Source organism: Aotus nancymaae, unplaced genomic scaffold (assembly GCF_030222135.1).
Source record: "Aotus nancymaae isolate 86718 unplaced genomic scaffold, 86718_ANA_hifiasm-v0.15.2.pri h1tg000029l, whole genome shotgun sequence".
In the NCBI taxonomy this organism is placed as follows: domain Eukaryota; kingdom Metazoa; phylum Chordata; class Mammalia; order Primates; family Aotidae; genus Aotus; species Aotus nancymaae.
In genome coordinates this window covers 14,160,917-14,175,176 of record NW_026988442.1, presented here as the reverse complement: position 1 = coordinate 14,175,176, position 14,260 = coordinate 14,160,917, and the positions used below count along the sequence as shown (strand labels likewise).

General features: G+C 44.5%; 1 protein-coding gene across 3 annotated transcripts in view; it reads right to left on the bottom strand.

Moving 5' to 3' along the window:
* Positions 1-11,863, bottom strand: part of ITCH (itchy E3 ubiquitin protein ligase) — a 134,151-nt gene extending 122,288 nt beyond the window's left edge. For 2 of the 3 annotated variants that reach the window (XM_064382330.1, XM_012455158.3), the window contains exons 1-2: positions 11,787-11,863; positions 6,147-6,223 (exon numbers count right to left, since the gene is read on the bottom strand). The gene's annotated coding sequence lies outside the window, so the exon portion shown is untranslated. The remainder of the gene's footprint in view (positions 1-6,146; positions 6,224-11,786) is intronic. The other variant, XM_064382331.1, reaches the window with a different exon arrangement.
* Between the last annotated feature and the right edge of the window lie 2,397 nt (positions 11,864-14,260).

The window sequence follows — 14,260 nt, the reverse complement described above, 5'->3', positions numbered from 1 at the left end:
GAGAGGGGGTATCACCATGTTGCCAGGCTGGTTAGATCTTTATGTAGGTAAGAACTTTTTCCCAGAGAGCAGAGAACATGGGTTATGCTCCAGAAAATCAAGCCCCAGATCAGAGACTATAAAGCAGCAAGCCACCAGACAAATTCTGCCCACAGTGATAATTTGTTTGGCCCACAGTGTTTATATTATGAATTCGTAAGTTGCCAACATTTAACAATAAAAATTTATTACAAAATCTGGATTTCCAGCTTCTCTTTAGAAAAAAATTAAGATGTTCAGGCCACACTTGGTCTGCACTCTCTCCAAGGTCAAAAGCAAGCCAATACTGAACTGTACACCTTAAAATAGTGATTTTTGCCTCAATTTATTTTTTTAACCTTCTGAAAACTTTCTTTTTAATTTTGAAAAATATAATGATGGGATCTCACTATGTTGCTCAACTGGTCTCAAAATCCTAGGCTCAAGCAATTCTACTGCCTCACCCTCCCAAAGTGCTGGGATTACAAATGTGAACCACTGCACCTGGCCTGAAAAAAATTTTTTAAGTACCAATACATTGTGAGTGGATTCCTAAGACCTTAAGTAGTATTTTTTATATTAAATTATTTTTAATTAACAAACAAGTATATATTTACCATGTAAAACAGGTTTTATTTATTTATTGAAATAAAATAAAGACAGGGTCTCACTATGTTATCCAGGCTGGTTTCAAACTCCTGTCCTCAAATGATCCTCCTCCCTTAGCCTCTGAAAGTGCTGGGATTACAGTCATGAGCCACCATGCCCAGCCTATAACATGTTTCAAAATATGTACACACTGTGGAATGGCTAAATTGAGCTAAATAACATGTATATAACTTCACATACTTACTTTTACCACCATTAAAAAAAAGAAAAATCAGGCTGGGAGTGGTGGCTAATGCTTGTAATCCCAGCACTTTGGGAGGTCAAGGCAGGTTGATCACCTGAGGGCAGGAGTTCCACCAGCCTGGCCAATATGATGAAACCCTGTCTCCACTAAAAATACAAAAAATTAGCCAGGTGTGGTGGCGAGTGCCTGTAATTCAAGCTACTCAGGAGGCTGAGGCAGAAGAATCTCTTGAACCCAGGAGGCGGAGGTTGCAGTTAGCCAAGATCATGGCACTGCACTCCAGCCTGGACAACAAGAGTGAAACGCTATCTCAAAAAAAAAAAAAAAAAAATTGTAAGCCAAAGCTGCTTTAACAGCTGCTCCCTTGGAGGGGCATGAATTCCCTAGTTCACTTAATGTCCCAATCCGATCTATCATTACTTACTAAATGTTCATCCAGCCCTTGCAAGCATTAAAATTTATAATGCTCAGCCTAAATAGGTTTACTGAATGATTAATGAACTCAGATCACAACTTTAAGAAAGATAAGGTTGGCGGTGATGATAATGAAAACAACAATAACACTTCATACTTACTGTGAGCCAAGTCTTGTTAAAGCAGAAACACATTATACGTATGTATATATGCTATTACTATTCCCAATTTACAGATGACAAAATGAAGGCACAAAGAAGTTAGGCAAGTTGGCCAAGATCAAAACATCAATACACAGTAGAGTCAAAATTCAAAATCAACCTAACTCTAGTAATCACTGTTAACTCCTACAATATAATCCTTTAGACTAGAATCCTTTCCTTTGTGACCAACTGAACTGATTATTTGGAAAAATAATCAAAACAAAATTATAGAACCTACTCTTTCTTTACATGGAGGAATGACTAACAAGCAAACCAAAGTTCACCTAAAAGCAGATGGTATTTCTGAAGCTTATCTTGCCACAAAATTACAAAGAAAAGGTTGTAGAATCCAATAAAATAATAAACATTTTCTCAGAAAGCAAGCAAGTTATTATATATTTCTGGAGTTAAGCTCCATATGTAGATGAATTCTTAACCTATAAGTGATGACATAGTATTAAAATTCCTCTCTTTCCAGGGATAGAAGGATATAGCTATTAGGGCAAACAATTTCCAGACATGAAAAAAAAACAATGCAACTTGCTGGAGGGCAGAGATTGCTTTTTCACCATGAATGCCTGCAATGTCTAGCACAGAGGGGCACTTAGAATACATTGAATTATGTTAGGCTGGGTGCAGTGGCTCACACCTGTAATCCCACCACTTTGGGAGGCCAAGGCAGGCAGATCACCTGAGGTCAGTTCGAGACTAGCTTGGCCAACATGGTGAAATTCCGTTTCTAGTAAAAATATAAAAATTAGCTAGGCATGGTGGTGAGCACCTGTAATCTCAGCTACCCAGGAGGTTGAGGCTATTGCAGTGAGCCAAGATTGCGCCACTGCACTCCAGCCCGGGCAAGAGAGTGAGACTCTGTCTTGGAAAAAAAAAAAAATACATTTGGCCAGGCACAGTGGCTTACGCCTATAATCCCAGAATATTAGGAGGCCGAGGTGAGTGGATCATTTGCAGTCAGGAGCTTGAGACCAGCCTGACCAACATGGTGAAACCCCATCTCTTAAAAATACAAAATTAGCCAGGCATGATAGCACACGCCTATAATCCCAGCTACTTGGGAAGCTCAGGCAGGAGAACTGCTTGGACCCAGGAGGCAGAGGTTGCAGTGAGCCGAGATAACACCATTGCACTCCATCCTGGGCAACAAGAGCAAAACTCTGTCTCAAAAGAGAGGGGAAAAAAAAAAAAGAGGCTGGACGTGGTGGCTCATGTCTGTAATCCCAGCACTTTGGGAGGCCAAGGTAGGCAGATCACGAGGTCAGGAGATCGAGACCATCCTGGCCAACATGGTGAAACCCTGTCTCCACTAATATACAAAAAAATTTGCCAGGTGTGGTGGCGCATGCCTGTAGTCCCAGCTACTCAGGAGGCTGAGGCAGGGGAATTGCTTGAACCAGGAGGCAGAGGTTGCAGTGAGCCAAGATCACACCACAGCACTCCAACCTGGTGACAGAGCAAGACTCCATCTCAAAAAAAAAAAAAAAAAACCACATTCAATTATGTTAAAGGAACCAAAAAATCTTAATTTCTTAAATTGCAATGCATGAAACTCTTATAACATTTTAACATTTATCTTCTTGCTTTTTATAATAATCAATCACCAGCAAGCAAGTTTGTTTTCCTGACAAAATCCTTGGAGTTTTATATATGAGTGAGTACCCCATGGAACCTAGCACAACAGCACCTCAATAGCTCAAAAGATACTTGTCAAATATTACAAACTTAAACTTTCCATACTTATGTTTCCTACAGGTCTCTCTTGGTGCCAGTGTTTAAAGTAGAACTTAAAATAACATGGTTTCTGATTTAAAAGCACTGGATATTATGAAGCCTTATTATAAGGTATTTCTAGTATCAGTCATATATTGTGATGTCAACAAAGCCGTGAAAAATCAGTGAGTTAGCACATAAAGCACAGAATATAAAGAGTGAGCTGGAAAGAACCTGAGAAATCACAATCAAAATATTCAATAGATAAGTGAGGAAATCGGGCCCCGGGAGATTTAAGTGAACTGCCCAAGATCACAGAATTTAAGTGACCAGCAATACCAAGGCTAGAACCCAGGTCTCCTGAATGTTGGCTCAAATATCTATCCACAAAGAACTGCTTTATGAGCTCAAGATGAAATGAATATGCTGAGAAATATTTTAAAGATATTTAAGATGCTTTAATAATACTTTAAAATATTTTAAAAATTGCTTTATAGTAGCTATCACAAATCATCCCACCATTTCCTTCCTTCCTCTTAATTATAAAAAAGAACAGGGTCAGGCTCGGTGGCTTGCGCCTGTAATCCCAGCACTTTGGGAGGTCAAGGTGGGTTGGATCACCTGAGGTTAGCAGTTCAAGATCAGCCTGGCCAACATGGGTGAAACCCCGTCTCTATCAAAAATACAAAATCAGCCGGGTGTGGTGGTGCGTGCTTGTAGTCCCAGCTACTCGGAGGCTGAGACACGAGCTGCAGTGAGCCAAGATCATGCCACTGTATTCTAGCCTGGGTGAGACTCCATCTCAAAAAAAAAAAAAAAAAAAAGGTGATTTTATTTCCTTTGGATATATATCCAGAAGTGGCATTGCTGGATCATATTTTAGTTCTATTTTACCACTATCTTCCTATTCCACTTTCTTATCTAACAATTCACCTGCTCAACTTCATTCACTCTCTGTTCTCACTGCTTAACTTTATGCTCTACTTTTTTTTTCTTATCCAGTAGTCTTCCTTCTCTCCTGACCTTTTGAAATGATCTGTCTTATCCTCATGTTTTCCTTTACAACATTATTGTCAAATTCTCTCACTCTGTGGATCTAGATAACATTTTTTTTCTTTTGTTTTGGGACAGGGTCTCACTCTGTTGCCCAGGCTGGAGTGCAGCAGCACAGTCTTAGCTCACTGCAGCTTCCACCTCGTGGGTTCAAGTGATTTTCCTGCTTCAGTCACACAAGTAGCTGGGACTACAGGCACATGCCACCGCACCCCACTAATTTTTGTATTCTTAGTAGAGAATACACCATGTTGGCCAGGACGGTCTCCATCTCTTGACCTCATGATCAGCCTGCCTCAGCCTCCCGAAGTGCTGGGATTACAGGCATGAGCCACCGCACCCAGTCTGATAACATTTTTTTTTTTTGAGATGGAGTCTCGCTCTATCACCAGGATGGAGTGCAGTAGTGCGATCCCGGCTCACCGCAACTTCCATTTTCTGGTTTCAAGCAATTCTCCTGCCTCACCCTCCCAAGTAGCTGGGACTACAGGCATGCACCACCACGTCTGGCTAATTTTTTTTTTGCATTTTTAGTAGAGACGGGGTTTCACCATGTTGGCCAGGATGGTCTCGATCTCTTGACCTCGTGATCTCTTGACCTCGTGATCTACCCGCCTCAGTCTCCCAAAGTGCTGGTATTACAGGTGTGAGCCACCTCACCCAGCCCTGATAACATTTTAAGTCACTAATTAATTTCCTTTTCTAAAGATTTAATAGGTGTTATTTTCATTGGTCCTCTCAACAAAGCCAGGGAGGGAGATGGGAATCAATACTTTTCTTTTCTTTTTTTTTTTTTTGAGGCAAAGTCTCGCTCTATCACCAGGCTGCAGTGCAGTGTCGCAATCTAGGCTCACTGCAACATCCACCTTTCAGGTTCAAGCGATTCTCTTGCCTCAGCCTCCCGAGTAGCTGGGACTACAGGCATGTGCCACCATGCCCAGCTAAATTTTATATTTTCAGTAGAAACGGGGTTGCACCATGTTGGCCAGGATAGTTTCGATCTCTTGACCTCATGATCTACCCGCATTGGCCTCCAAAGCCCTTGGATTACAGGCATGAGCCACCATGCCCAGCCAATACTCACCTATCTTACAGATGTATAAACTGAGGTCTGGCAAGATTAAATAACTTGCCGAAAATCACACAGCTTGTCAGTAGCAAATCAAATCAGAACCTAGATCTTTTCTTTCCAAGTCCTCTATTCTTTCTCCACTGAACCATGCTGTCTTTTTTGAACCCGGGAGGCAGAAGCAGATGGGGTCTCACTCTGTCACCCAGGCTGGACTGTAGCAGCGCCATCATGGCTCACTGCAGCCTCAACCTCCTGAGTTCAAGTGATACTCCTATGTCAGCCTCCCAAGCAGCTAGGACAACAGGTACATGCCACCAACACACCAACGATTTTTTTTTTTTATTTTGTGTGAAGTCAGGGTCTTGCCATGTTGTCCAGGCTGGTCTCACATTCTTGGGTTCAAGTGATCCTCCCACCTCAGCCCCACAAAGTGCTGGAATTACAGGCATGAGCCACTGCACCTGGCCATGTTGTCTTCTTTTTAATTCCCCACCTCTTAACCCTACACACGCGTATGTCTAGACCATATACAGAGATAACTGTGCATAAAACAACACAAATAGAAAAAGTATGCGTATGTGTAAGGGACCTACAAAAATAGAAAAGTCAGAAGACTCAAATTAAGAGCTCACAGGCTAATCCCTGCAGAGACAGCTTTGGGCTTCAGAACCAAGTGAAACTGCCTATTTGTTCAACCAACTGATACAGCTAGCATCAACACTGCTCTCTCCTCACAGCAGTTATATGATCAGAGCTTGGCCTCTGCATCACTCTTGCCCCCAAATTTCTCTCACAGATATCACCATACCTAAAGTTCTCACAGTTTGAGTCACTTCCTTGGGTTAAGGCGTTGTCTCCAGAAGGCCACTGTGAAATGCATGGTACCTGAGAAAGGATGGAGAGTTCATTAACACATTACTTCTATAGTTAAACATATCAGATCTGCAATGACCTTGGGACTCAAAAAGCACAAAGTCTCTTTTAAAAGTTTCATGGGATAGACAATTTTTAATGGGGAAGACAGGATAAAGGAAAGAATTGGGAGAAAATGATTCATACTTAGTATGGAAAGATACCAATCTGAGTATGATGGCTATTTGGCAAAATTAGGATGGCCATATAAACACACTCAGCCTATAAGGGTCACCATAATGATAGTCCCTGCAACTTGGAGACTCCTAAGGACAGGAAAAGAAAAAGCATGCCAAGGATCTGGATATAGTCAGTTCTGAAAAGAAGCAAAAGAGCTGAGCTGGCAGCAGTTTTTCAAGGACAAGTACACTGCTAGACTGGAGGAGGACAGAGGCAGGAACAGCTTCTGGTTAACTGCTTCTAGTTGTGAGGATAGTTTTCAACTTAACATTTTTAGCTGAAAGCCAACCTCCCAACCAGAGAATGCTGCAATTCAATTCTGTGAAGCCCCTAACTAATTTATATTGACTCAAAACCAGTATCATTTATAGCCATAAAAGTCAACATGCCTCTACTGAGCACTTATTATGAGCCCAGAATTTGGCTAAGTACTATAAATACAGAAAAAAAATAACCTTACATACTTTTGTTTTAATTCTTATAAAAGAAACCAGTCACCACAAAGAAAGTGGCAAAACAGGCCAGGCACGGTAGCTCACACCTATAATCCCAGCACTTTGGGAGGCCGAGGCGGATGGATCACGAGGTCAAGAGATCGAGACCATCCTGGTCAACACAGTGAAACCCCGTCTCTACTAAAAATAAAAAAATTAGCTGGGCATGGTGGCGTGTGCCTGTAGTCCCAGCTACTCGGGAGGCTGAGGCAGGAGAATTGCTTGAACCCCGGAGGCGGAGGTTGCGATGAGCCGAGATCGCGCCATTGCACTCCAGCCTGGGTAACAAGAGTGAAACTCCGTCTCAAAAAAAAAAAAAAAAAGTGGCAAAACAACAAAACAGGTATTTCCTTTAAGTACTAACACAAATTTCTTAAGCCAGAATGAATACAACAAAACTCATTTCTAGGCCAAAATTCCTTGTTAAACTCTGCCTAAACAGTCAAGAGACACTGGTTAAAAATCTCCCTTTTCTTTTCTAGTCTAATATCAGCTCTTCAGCAGTGCATATTCATCTTGGTAAACTAGAGAATACCAGAACCAGAGTTGCAAAACCTAGTTCTAGTTCTAGCTCTTACTCTTAACTAGTTTCAAGTAAATTATTTAACCTTTAAAACAAACAGGAGTTTAAGACCGGCCTGGCCAATATGGTGAAACCCCATCTCTACTAAAAATATAAAAAATTACTCAAGGCATGGTGGCACATGCCTGTAATCCCAGCTACTCAAGAGGCTGAGGCAGAAGAATCGCTTGAACCTGGGAGGCGGAGGTTGCAGAGAGCCAAGATCGCGCTATTGCACTCCAGCTTGGGCAACAGAGCGAAACTCCGTCTCAAAACACAAACAACAACAAAACAGAAAACTGAGAGACTGGACTAATTTAAGAATAGCATATATCTGGCACATACTATGTACTACCTACTAGATAACTGTCCATAGGCGACATCACTGATCAATCATACTACAGTTTCTCAGAGACCCCCTACAACCAGAATCCTTCCCAACACAGTGCTTCTGGCAGCTTCCAATCTGTTTGTATTTGCCATTATGGACGAGATAATCTCTGTAATTTCTTCCAACTCTAAAACTCAATGAGCAAGTTTCTATTGAGAAAGTTGATGAGAGCAAAACACTTCCAACAGGCCTAGATCAATAGTACTGAGAGACATAAATTTCAGTCCAAACTCAAGTTCTAATTAGCCAGGTTTGGTGGCACGCGCCTGTAATCCCAGCTACTTGGGAGGCCGAGACACATGAATCGCTTGAACCCAGGAGGTGGAGGTTGCAGTGAGCCGATAGTGGCTGAAGGCGCCACTGCACTTCAGCCTGCATGGCAGAGCGAGACTCCATCTCAAAAATAATAACAAACTCCAAGTTCTCTTCCAAATTACACCTAACGTAGTTCTAATTTCTCAAAGATGCTAATGAACAATTCACTCTCATGCTATACATAACATATACAACCTGGAAATATTCAGACTTGCTAATGGGTTCTTTTGACGGAAAAGGAGCCCTTTACCCAGACTAGCACTAAAAAAAATCCTCATCTAAAAATATGGCAACAATATTGCACTAGTAAAAAGCTAAATCCAATCCCTTGATCATCCTCAAAACCTCTCTCCAAGGTCAGGCTTTGTCACTTCTCACCTAGACTTCTGCAATAGCTACTCTTTCATCCTTTCGCTCATCACTAGAGCAATCTTTCTTTTTTCTTTTTTTATTCATCCAAATCTCATCTTGAATCATTTTTTGATGCCTATCTTTGTCCTGCAGTACACAGTAATCTTTCTAAAACACATATGTACTCATATCATTTCCCTGTCTAAAAATTTGTATCTATTTCTTTTTTTTTTCTTCCTTTTTATAAAGATGGGGTTTTACCATGTTGCCCAGGCTGGTTTCGAACTTCTGAGCTCCACCAGCGTCAGCCTCCCAAACTGTTGGGATTACAGGCGTGAGGCATTGAGCCCAGCCCCATATCTATTTCTAACAACACAAAATTCCAAATTGTTAGCATTATACTTGGAACTTTTAGGCAGAGCACAGTGGCTCACGCCTGTAATCCCAACGCTTTGGGAGGCCAAGGTGGGAGGACCACTTAAGCACAGGAGTTCAAGACCAGCCTGGGCAATACAGAGAGACCCTGTCTTTACAAAAAAAAATTTTTAATTAGCCAGGTGTGCTGATGCATGCCTGCTGTTAAGCTACTCAGGGAGGTTGGAGTGGGAAGATTACTTGAGCTCTGGAGGTCCTGCCACTGCACTCCACCCTAGATGACTAGGTAAGAGAGTAAGACCTAGTCTCAACAAAAACAAAAAAGAACTTTTCATATACTTGCTTCCTTTAACCTTTTTGATGCTGTGTTTCAAAATGCTCTCCTTCCCCATTCTACTCTCTACTCACTCAACTCTTTTTGTTCCATAATCCTCTGAATTTACACACAGCATTAAGTCATTCCCTCTGCCTACCCTGTCCTCTTTCTGTGCCCTTTTCACATTCCTACTCTTCATCCAAGACTCAACGTGGGTTCAGGGGCAAATCTTGCCTTTTCTAACCAATTCTCCACCCTGCCACACACATGGAATTGGCCACTTCCTCTTCTGTCTCAAAGCTTTCTGAGCTTTCCTTGGTAAGTCTACAGTACCATTTGCCCTGAGTGGTTTCCAAGACCATTAGAATTACCTAAGGCATGTGTTAAAAATAAATTGGTTGGAGCCAACCCAGACCTACTAAGTCAATCTCAGAAGGTGAGACTCTGGAATTTCTAAGCTCTCATAATTATTCTAATGGTCAAATTTGGGGACTACTGGTTTGTCTGTCTCTCCCAATAGATGTAAAGATGTATTTTTTTAAAAAGAATGCAGAAATGTGGCTGGGTGTGGTGGCTCACACCTGTAATCCCAGCACTTTGGGAGGCTGAGGTGGGCGGATCACAAGGTCAGGAGTTTAAGACCAGCCTGGCCAATATGGTAAAACTCTGTCTCTACTAAAATTACAAAAGTTAGCTAGGCATCGTGGCAGGCGCCTGTAGTCCCAGCTACTTGGGAGGCTGAGGCAGGAGAATTGCTTGAACCCAGAAGGCGGAGGTTGCAGTGAGCCAAGATCATGCTGTTGCACTCCGGCCTGGGTGACAAAATGAGACTCTGTCTCAAAAAAAAAAAAAGAATGTAGAAATGTTTGATTCTAGAATACACTGAAGTAGTCAGTACTCGTTTTTTAAATTTCATATCATATCCTTGGTGACTTGCCTTATATGCTAAACATGGAATTCCTTCTGCACTCACAAAACTTACATTCACAGTCTTTGAAGCACAATTTCCACCTTCAGTTCTAAATTTTTTTTTTTTAAAGACAGGGTCTTACTCTGTCACCCAGGCTGGACTGCAGTGGCACAAGAACAGCTCACTGCAGCCTCAACACCCCGCCCGCCCCCACCTCCTGAGTATCTGGGACCACAGGCATCCACCACCACACCCGGCTAATCTTTCTATTTTTTGTAGAGACAGGGTTTCACTATGTTGCCCAGGCTGATCTCCTGGGCTCAAGTGATCCCCCCCACCACCCCTTGGCCTCCCAAAGTGCTGGGATTACAGATGTGAGCCACCGCGCCCATCCTATTTCTTAACCTTAAAAATAAACTGTAGCTTAAATAAACCTGTAAATACACACAGCAGGCTCTCACCAGACCTGTCATGAGAACTTCACCTCAACTGATAAACCATTCCTTAACTGATTTTGGGAATGGAAATACACTGCCTTTACATACTTCCTGAAGATGGAATTATATAAGGAATTGATGCGGGAGAACCCACCTAAGTCCAATGATAGATGGTTGGTTCCAGTGTCTTACCAATTGTCAAGGCAAAATCCCACACTTCCCCACCCCCTACTCCAAAACAAGTATACTGCAGCTGTGGAAGAATGGCAGAAAATGTAGTAAGATTAGGATACGAATACAACCAAGGAAACGAGGTTTCGTTGTTATTGGGGATCGTGAATTTCTGGCCCTTTACAAGTTCAGCTGGTTATATGTCTAACTAACTTTAGGCCCAACGTCTACTTCGGGAGCACAAATCCTGCGCAGATTCTCTCTTTTAAGTCGTGGCGGGGAACTAAGTCTGGGAAAACTTGAGTTCCCCACTTGAAAGTCGTGTCATCATGCTTTGGCCCTTAGAATACGTTCAACGGCTACTTTTTTCTTTTCTCTGCTAAAGCAAAGGGCACTCTCCAGAGGAAGGGCAGTGACAGCTCCACGTCTGCAAAAGTCGGCGCCGCCACGGCGGTGGCGGGCGTCGGGGAGAGTGCGGGGGCCAGGACCACCACGCCGGGGGGACAATGGAAGGAGGAGGGGAGTGGGAGAGAGAAGGGGAGGCGGCCGCTGTGCTGGGCCCTCCTAGCGACAGGGGGCTCGGAAAAGTCTCGGGAAGGCCAGCCGGGTGGCGGGGGACCCGGTCGCCGCCCCTCACAGGGCCACGTCGCCCGCGGCGGCCGGGCCCCACTCGTAGGCCGAGCCACCGGAGAGTGGCCCCAGGAAGGACTGAGGGGCGAGGGGCCGGACAGTGCCCACGCCCGTCGTGGCCTAGCCCTTTCACAACTTGGAGCCCGCGAGGCGAGGGCCTCCGAGAGCCTGCGCCAGGCACTGATCCCTCCGAACGTCCGGCCAACCCACCCCCACCGCGCGACCCTGGCCAGTAGCCCGAGCTCCCCGCGCCCCCCAGACACCTCGGCTCTGAGAGGAGCAACCGTGGCTCTGGCGTTCCGACCCGCGCGTCCCACTCCTTTGCCCTACTTCTCCCCGAACATTCTCATCTGGACTCCCTCCCTCTCCCGAGAACTGCCCCGAGTTCGCCCACGGGTGTTTACCGGGACTCGGGGCGGCGGCGTCTCCTCAGTCCCTAGACTAAGATGGCAGCCGGTCTCGAGCCCCGACCACAGCTACTAGAGCGAGTTAGCAGCCAATGCGCAGGCGCTTGAGCGCGGGAGTGATCTGGACTACAAGCCCCAGGAGGCATTACTCGCTAGCCGACCGGCCCGCCCCGGGCTTGAAGAGCCAGCTGCCGTGGTAAATCCTGCTAAATCCCAATTTTCCACACCTCCAGGCTTTTTTCTTTTAACACCTCGCCCACCAGAACCAATAGCGACTGTGATTGTCAAACTCCGATGTGCATCAGAATCACCTAGGGAGCTTATTAAAACTTACACTGCTTGCCGGGCACGGTGGCTCATGCCTGCAATCCCAGCACTTCGGGAGGCTGAGGCAGGCAGATCACAAGGTCAGCAGTTCGAGACCAGCCTTACCAATAGGTCGCTACTAAAAATACAAAAATTAGCCAAGTGTGGTGGTGCGCGCCTGTAGTCCCAGCTACTCAGGAGGCTGAGGCAGGAGACTAGCTTGGACCCGGGAGGCGGAGGTTGCAGTGAGCCAAGATCATGCCATTGCACTACAGCCTGGGTGACAGAGCAAGATTCCGTTTTTTTTAAAAAAAAAAAAAGACTAGCTGGGCGAGGTGGCTCACGCCTGTAATCCCAGCACATTGGGAGGCCGAGGCGGGCGGATCACGAGGTCAAGAGATCAAGACCATCCTGGCCAACATGGTGAAACCCCGTCTCTACTAAAAATCCAAAAAAAAATTAGCCGGGCGTGGTGACACGCACCTGTGGTCCCAGCTACCCTGGAGGCTGAGGCAGAAGAGTTGCTTGAACCCAGGAGGCGGAGGTTGCAGTGAGCCGAGATTGGGTCACTGCACTCCAGCCTGGTGACAGAGCAAGACTTCGTCTCAAAAAAAAAAAAAAAAAAAAAAAAAAAACCAAAAAACTTACACTGCTGAGCCCCACCCCCAGAGTTTCTGATCAGAAGATCTGGGATAAGGAGGATAGGGTCTGATAACTTGTATGTCTAACAAGCTCTTCTAGTGATGCTACTAGTGAGTGAGATCATAATTTGAGAACCACTGGTCTATATGGCTTAGTTGTTCTTTTTTCTTTTCTTTTTCTTTCGTCATTTCTTTTTTTCTTTTTGAGATAAGGTCTCACTCTGTCACCTAGGCTGGAGTGCAGTGGTGCAGTCATAGCTCACTACAGCCTCTAAATCCTGGGCTCAAGCAAGCCTCCCACCTCTGCCTCCTGAGTAGCTGGGACACAGGTGAACGCCACCACACCCGGCTAATTTTTTCTATCCTTTGTAGAGATGGGGGTGGGGTGGGGTTCGGATGGGATCGGGCGAGGATGGGGCCACTGTCTTGCCATGTTGCCCAGGCTGGTCTCCAACACCTGGGCTCAAGCAATCCTCCCTCCTTCAGCCTCCCAATCTCTGGAATTACAGATTCAAGCCACTGCACCTGGCCTACCTTAGCCTTTAACCATTAAAGGCCATGGTTAAAAAGAAAAGAAAAAAATTTACACTTCAGAGTTACACTGATTGGGTTCAAATACTCCCTTTTCCACTTTTTGACTGGGTGCGCTTAGGGATGATGATAACAGCTTAGTGGAGCCAACATGGCCAGTGTTCTAACAGCTGATAACAAGCTCCCTTTATTCTCACAACAAACCTATTACAGAAATACCATGATGATCCCCATTTTACAGATGCATAAACAAGTCACATGCTGTATAAGAACCCAGGCAGTCTGGCTTGAAAGTCCATTCTCTTAACCTCCTTCATGGATTGCTTGTGAGAAATAATAGGCTATGCAAGCAGAGACTCAGAGGTATGACTGAGTGTTCAATACTTAGTGACCTTCGCTATTACTGTTTAGCTTGTTTCCTCCTAATGAAAATACTATTTTGCCATCTGCAATGTCACTTACATTTTTCAAAGTATCTTTTTTTTTTTTTTTTTTCTGAGACAGAGTCTTCCTCTGTCACCCAACCTGGAGTGCAGCGATGCAACCATAGCTCACTGCAGCTGACCTCCTGGGTTCAGTGATCCTCCCACCTCAGCTTCCTGAGTAGCTGGGACTGCAGACCTAAGCCACTACACCAGGCTAATTGTTCTTATTTTATTTTATTTTATTTTATTTGAGACGGAGTCTTCCTCTGTCACCCAGGCTAGAGTTCAGTGGTGTGATCTCTGCTCACTACAACCTCCACCTCCTGGGTCCAAGCGATTCTCCTGCCTCAGCCTCACTAGAAGCTGGGACTACAGGTGCGTGCCACCACACCCAGCTAATTTTTTGTATTTTTAGTAGAGATAGGGTTTCACCATGTTAGCCAGGATGGTCTCAATCTCCTGACCTTGTGATCTTCCCACCTCAGCCTCCCAAAGTGCTGGGATTACAGACGTGAGCCACCATGCCCGACCTTGTTTTTATTTTTGTAGAGATACTGTCTTCCTGTGT